The 7,017-nt window shown below is 43.0% G+C and overlaps 1 protein-coding gene across 3 annotated transcripts in view; it reads left to right on the top strand.

Moving 5' to 3' along the window:
• The first annotated feature begins 331 nt into the window (after positions 1-331).
• rhbdf1b (rhomboid 5 homolog 1b (Drosophila)) overlaps positions 332-7,017 on the top strand; it is a 35,640-nt gene continuing 28,954 nt past the window's right edge. For 2 of the 3 annotated variants that reach the window (XM_023809184.2, XM_023809182.2), the window contains exon 1: positions 332-695. The gene's annotated coding sequence lies outside the window, so the exon portion shown is untranslated. Of the gene's footprint in view, positions 696-1,027; positions 1,140-7,017 lie in introns of those variants that run through there. The other variant, XM_023809183.2, reaches the window with a different exon arrangement.

Raw genomic sequence — 7,017 nt, 5'->3', positions numbered from 1 at the left:
CCGTCAATATAATTTTAATTATGTGATGTTATATATTATTTCTCTGTTAAAAGGTTAAATTCACGGTTAAATATAATCTGTATGAATGCATTTCTTCGTCCCAGATATTTCAGATGACGCCTTAAGATGCATGACAGTGAATTGATTCATAGTCTTTCTGGGCTACAGTTTTCTTTTCTCCCCCCGTAGACCCCGGCCTCTATTAGTGATGGTCGTTCCTTAACATCTATATGCCGCGCTGCGTTGACTGAGCCGCACCGATTGGCTGCGACATATGACAGCAGCTCGGCCATTACATCAGACCCGTTGTCATTCTTTGTCATGGGCGGGGCTCATAGTCAGTGAAACTACGGGACTGACAGGCAGAAATTCAGCTTGGTGGGGCTGCCGCGGCTGTGTGGGAATGTGCCGGGCGCTGCAAGGAGCAGGACGGGAAATCCTCATCTATTTCCCGGGATCTGCACGCTTCAGCTTTGCATGCTTCGTGCGCGTAACTGCGGGCTTTGGCTGGTGATTGCTTCGCGGTTCCGGGGCTACTACAGATCTTACGGTCATGATTTTCAGTTGACTTCTGGCTGGACTCTGTGATTATGAACTGACAGATAATACGCATCTGGGCACACGGAATCCCAGCACGTTAAAGCCGGCTTCAATAATTTGACGAAGATTTGAACGCCCACATATCTACGTTAAGGGTAAGTTGCTTGCTTGCTTTGGTGCTCAGATAGGTATCTATGTCTTGGTCTCCCTGGAATGTCATCCATGTCTTGTTAGCACTGGAAGCAATATATACATTTCACTGTTGATGTTTTGATCCAGCATTACGACCAAAATTAATGCTTACATATACATTCTGTAACATATTCAAATAATCAAGCTAGGATATTCCTAATGAAACGTAAGGTAGTTGATTGGTTTATTTAGACTACCATCCAGGTTCAATATGTCGATCACATAGTATCGTTTGGGGGAGTTAAAAGCTACTTTGTGACCAGTGTAGCGCTACCGGCCTTAAATAGATCGCACTGTATCTGGAGTGACTCGCGTTCGTGTTCAGCCGCTGCCTATTTAATGTGCAAGTCATCTCACGGCTGGAAGGACACGCTGAAATACCGAGCCAGGAGTCCATAAAATACACCGTAAGTGAATTTCGAATATAAGGAGAAATATAATCGCCATTCGCTAGCCCAGCGGAGACCTGTCATTAAAACTTAGTTATAAAATAACATACGTGATCTTGAAGTATGCACCCTGGGTTCGGTCTGTTATTATACTTAGAGAGCTCTGCCTTAACATAAACTAACAACCAGTATTAGCTGAAAGGCGGTTTTTTATTCTGCGCCCACTCGCAGCTCCCAGACTCGCCCACGAATAACCAACTGGTCCATTACCGTCACCCGGCTGTTTTTGTTTATTGTCTTGTAGCTGTAAGACTTTTTGAGCCCGTTTATTACCTCATGCCTAAATTCCCCCTGTTATAATTGGCTGGAGATTGAGATATTCTGATTGCTCCCGAAGTGTTTCCCTCCTCATTCTGCGTGTCCTCTTCCCGAGTTTAACTTATTCCAGTATCCGTTCTACAGAAAGCTCTTTGAAGTTTACAGTTTAATTGTTGTTCCTTCTCATTTGTTTGTTTTACTGTTAATCATTGGCTTTGTAAATCACACTGGCAGCGTCGCGGTTGCTAGAAAAACCCAGGATGCCTCTTGAATCCACTGAATACATCCTGGTATGATTTTAATTTGTATTAGATGCAGTTGTCATTACAGGGCTGGTGTGTTGAGGCACCGATTTTAAAATATGTATCGTCGCGGTTTTAAATAACATGTTTACATTAGAAAGTAGGCATATATAGGCAGTATATGCATAAAATATTTTTGCCTAATTAGATAGTAAATTTATTTTAATGTGGAAACGGCGCCATGTCTACTAGACTCATTTCTCTTTATAGTGCAGAACGACTCAATTAGGCTAAAGTTGGTTAGTTGATAGAATTGATTTCCAGAGCTTGCGGCATTGTCGTAGGCTGTGTAAAATTTTGTAAATGCATTTTTTTTATCGGACATGGGACATTTTATCGAACAAGTCAACGTAACCATGTGTTGGATGGGCAGCCGGAAGATGAATGGATGGCGAACACTTTTATTCATAGTCGTGCAATAAAATGCACATGATGAATGTGTAGTTAGGTCTAACAGCTTAAACATGGGCCTAGGACTAGGGCAAGTGATTAAAAGGGATTAGTAGGAATTAGTTCAATATATAAAAATTAAAAACGTAACGTAAATTTTTTTTAAGACAAAGGTAAGTGGACTAAGCCGTAGATGTTTTTTATTCTTTTTCTGAACGATCCTGCAAATGTCGCAGTCTTTCACTGTGAGTTAAATGTGAAAAACACCTGTGTAGGCGAACTTTGGGCACGTGGCATTGCGGTTGTAATTTCAAGCCCACGCTGCCACCCACCCCTCCAAAAAGAACAATTAAAAACATAAAACGGGCACGCATGTTGACACCCCAGGCACTAGTTAAATCTCACTGTGTCTTGTGAGCGTGGGCATCGAAAATTGTGCTTTAGCTTGCAGAATCTGCCTGCGGGTACAATACCTTACCCTGGCAACAGCCCCCATAATTGAACCCAGAAATGTTCTACTAGGGAAGGTATCCAGCTTCCATCCCTGCACCCTGCAAGCACTGTAGGACTCACCGGTGACAGAGATGAAGAGTAATGGAGGTCATGAAGGGCCACGTGGCTATCGATTTTCTCCACTTTGATTTTAGTAATCAGTGCAGCTCTGTGAATGTCCAGTGCATACAGTGTGTGGGAATTGCAGTTATTCGTGTTTATGTTGCTCTAAGCTCATCTCTGTCACTGGTTTGCCGCTTCTGTCAATGAAAGCACAGTTAGTAGTTATACAGTAGGACTTTTTAAAAAAAATTCGTCATGAGACCACGCTGAGGTGTCAGTGATGTATTTTTATAGTTTCATGCTCTCATAGGAAGCTGAATTAATGGAAGGTGTACTCTGTGGACAATTAGTCACTCTATTCACTCACCACATATTTTGAGGTCTCTTACACCCATGTGGTATTGCCTCTATATGTACGTACCTTTCATGAACTCAGTTCACTGTTGGGACAAAAGTGCCAGGTATGAGTGTCACTGTTGGCGTTTCCACTGTACTTGTGACTGGGTGATCAGTGGATATCCTGAAAGCCCATCTGAAATGGAAGAGAGCCACGTTTATCCTTTGCAGAACCTGGTGGAGCACCAGATACGGCCAGACGTAACCTAAAGAGCCTTCATCAGTTTGAATGATACTAGAAGACATAAATTCCAGAATGATCTCCTTCGTTTGGATTATACCTCCTCCTCTTTGTACCTATCCTGCGTTTTATTGGTGTTTCAGGATTAGTTTGTACGTGTAGACCTGTATTTTATCACGGCACTATACCATTACATATTCTTTTACCTCCTTACAGCGGTATCTTTGCCTGCTGGAATTTCACACAGGAAAATAAACAGGCATCCATGTTTATCTCCATGCCGCACTGGCAAACCAACTTGTTCTGCAGCTTTTTCAGACAATGCTCCTTTGCATTCATTTACAACGGATGAGTTCAGACCAATCCCACAAGGACTGACAAATTAACAAATGGAAAGACAGGCGAGTCCTCTCATGGGAAGATTACTCAGGACCATATCGCCGTGGATTCAGGGCTTTAGCTCTGCTGTTCTATGACATGCCTGCGTGTTGTTTGTGCCATTTTAACCTTAAAATGTGGTGAAAATTGGGAATTGTGCACATTACTCGCATTCCTTACATTGTAATTCTTGGTTCATTTCACCTATTCTGTGGAAACTTAAAGTTCTATTTAACCCCAGAGCTTTTTTTTATTGCACAACGGCCTCTGTTTATGAACCATGTTGATGTCCCCGTTTGCGCAGGGCTGCCTCCTCAGACATATCTTACTCGTAGATGTGGAAAGGGGTTCGACAATAAAAGGGCTGTGATAATGACCAGGCGCTCATTTGCATTTGACTGTCGACTGGAAAGTGGGGGGGCAGTTTGAAAGGAACAGGAAATGTGAGGTCAATAGCCTTTGGCCGTAAAACTGAAACTTGCAAAAAATATCTCTTCCAAATGTAACTATAAATTTCTGAGACAATGCTACCATCCATACACACCCATGATTCTTTCACTCTGTTTGGGATTCTTGGCTTTTGCCACTCCAGGGTCTGTGGGTGTTCTGAATTGTCCTCCCCCCTACTTTTGGCCAGCGGATATTCAAAGGAAGGGTTGCCTGGCCCTGCTGTGTGTGTTTCCTGTTTGTGGTTTGACTGTGTAAGCCCTATTCTCCTCGCTGCCAGCTTCGCCTCCCTCCGTTACGTCTTAGAGGCGACAGGGAGTGGCTCTGACTTGTTTTCAGCGGGACAGTAAATTAGCTGTGACGCAATGTGCCGGGTGTATTTCACAGCCCGCGCTTGGTGCCCTGGAGGCCGTGGGAGGCATCTGGGAGGTATGTTCTCCTTTTCCCAGACCCTCTGATCAGACTGTGTCTACCTCCTTCCTGCCGGAGCTTAAGGGGAGTTGTGCAGGAATCTCAAGGATCCTCAGCAGCAGAGCAGGAAGTCTTTAAATGCTCTCCTGTCCTATTATGACTGCTGGGGGGGGGGGGGGCTTTGGGCCAGGATGAGAGCCAGGATGAGGGCCTCTTTTTCAAATGGGACACACTTTAATATTTATTGATTGTTTTTCATCTTGATTGTTTTGATTTTGCTTTAGAGAAGAAAGGTGATAAAGATATGAGTTGAGTTTGGTGGTCTGACATGTAATTCATCCCTTAATCTCAGAAGTTGTCAAGGACGGCCTTTGATGTGTTCAATTGGTTGTCTCTGATGCCTGAAGGAGGGGTAGAGAGGACGTCTCCCATTGCTCTCATCAATCTGTCTATAAATTGATGCAGCATTTTGTTTTTCTGAGCCGAACGTGTATTTTTTTGTCCTGATAGTAAATGGACAGAATCAGTGGTGGTCCGCAGTTGACAGGCACTCTTCAGAATCCCTCGCACGCTGTCTGCTGTTTCGCAGGTTTCACTGTTTCACGTTTAAAAATAAAAAACGAAAACCTTAAAATACTGTCGCCTGATACTTCCTAGCGGTAGATCACAGATCAGAAATAAACCATGCGGACAGCAGGGTCCTCCAAATACGCAGCTCCGCCTTTAAAAGCCTGAACGTTTGGGAGTGGAGGCTCTGACCTGAGCCGTGACATGATGGTGCTGGTGGTGTAATATGGATGGACTGGGCGGTGCTCCTGAGATGGGGATTATAAATAGTGCGATCAAGCACGTAGATGCTATCTTTGGCACAGTGGGCAGACGGACCCTGGGGGCCTCCGACATAATTTGTATATCCCTGTGGCAGGCTGTCCACCCTCCTTCAGATTTTTTTGGCCATAATGAGTATTTTATTCATCATTTTCTCTCACAAGGTACCTCTGAATTTTTTTTTTCAGAAGTTAGGAATGGGTATCAAGAAATATCCAAATCATTGACAAAAAAAAGTGCAACATTCATTGGCTTGCTGTTTGCGGATGATTAAATCTGACTGCTGAATTTGGGCCGGCTGAACTGAAATTAGAAGCACATTGCGCCTGTGAGCTGTACTAGGCTCATACATAGTGTTTACTCACAACGTAAAACCTCCATTTTCATGTGTATAGTATCAGGGCTTAACACTTGTTGCACTGGATCTGGACCCCTTACACAGCAGTTGTGGGCTGGTGTGAGCATAGGATTATCTGGTGACATCCCACTGGATAAGTGTTTGTAGAGTACAGGTTTCTGTGGTCGTTGGAATGTCGGGGTGTGTCAGTTCATCTGCTGGCCTTTCCACTGGGTAGTGGAGATGCAATAACTGCTTTCGGGCTCTATCGCATGGAGATGCATTACTCTGTGGTTGCTGTGTGGCAAGGAGAGACATTGTTGTGGGCTGCTTGCCCATAAAGAAGAACCTGTTTTGACAAGAATGGAGATGCTGGATGAAAAAGTCATTATGTTTAGCTGGGAACATTGTATGTTAAGTTCAATGATGTTATATAGTGTTATAAAATATTTATTACATATACAAAATATACGTTTTTACGTGACAAATCATTGAAACTCAAAATGCTTTTATGGAAAGATTTGAAGAGTGACATTAGGCCTATTTGTTGTCACCAGCTGTGATGTAAGACTAGTCCTCAACAGGCCTTTTTTTCTGGTGATTGCTCTTCACTCTTTTGGACTTGCGGGGTCAAAGCGTGGCTTCTTATCTAGCAGGGTGGAGTGGGAGGTGGAGGTGGTAGCGAAGTCAGATCCAGTTACCTAAACGTCCCTTCCAGATAGTGCTTGTTGTCACAAATGATCAAGATCTTATAGACCATGAGTTTTTCCATTAGGGCTGGACTGAGATTAAGTTCTTAAGAAGTTTCTAAACTTTACTACTGAGGATGTTCTGTCATATGTGCTTGAAATGAACCAGAACTGTTTTTCCTCCTTAAAATTTTAACACATCTAACAGGATTACTTGCTCTTTGTGCTCTTTTGTGCAGCGGAGCATATTTTTTTTCATACTGTTAACAATGCAGCCTTGAACGCCTTTGAAACATGGGAGTGGGGGTTTAGTTGAACAACTCAAATAGGCTTTAATTGGGCCATTTTTCTGACAACATTTTCTTCTTCCATATGAGGCAGTTATATGTAATTTCCATCTTGATTCACTGTACAGTAGCTCAACAGAAGAAGACCTTATTTAATCTGAAGCCCCTGGATGTCAATGAACTCCATTGTGTCTTTTGCGCATTCTCACCATTCTCACACAATGGTGATCAAACATCTGTAAGGAGCAGTGAAGCAAGACACTGTACAGACTGACAAAGAGACTCACTTTTGCCCGATCCTCTTTAAATGGAATTATGCATTTTTTTTGTGTTTTTCATCTAAATGTGAAGAGCTAAGTCTCAAAAAGTCACTCAGA

Source organism: Paramormyrops kingsleyae, chromosome 5 (assembly GCF_048594095.1).
Source record: "Paramormyrops kingsleyae isolate MSU_618 chromosome 5, PKINGS_0.4, whole genome shotgun sequence".
In the NCBI taxonomy this organism is placed as follows: Eukaryota; Metazoa; Chordata; class Actinopteri; order Osteoglossiformes; family Mormyridae; genus Paramormyrops; species Paramormyrops kingsleyae.
This window is presented reverse-complemented; position numbering and strand designations above follow the sequence as displayed.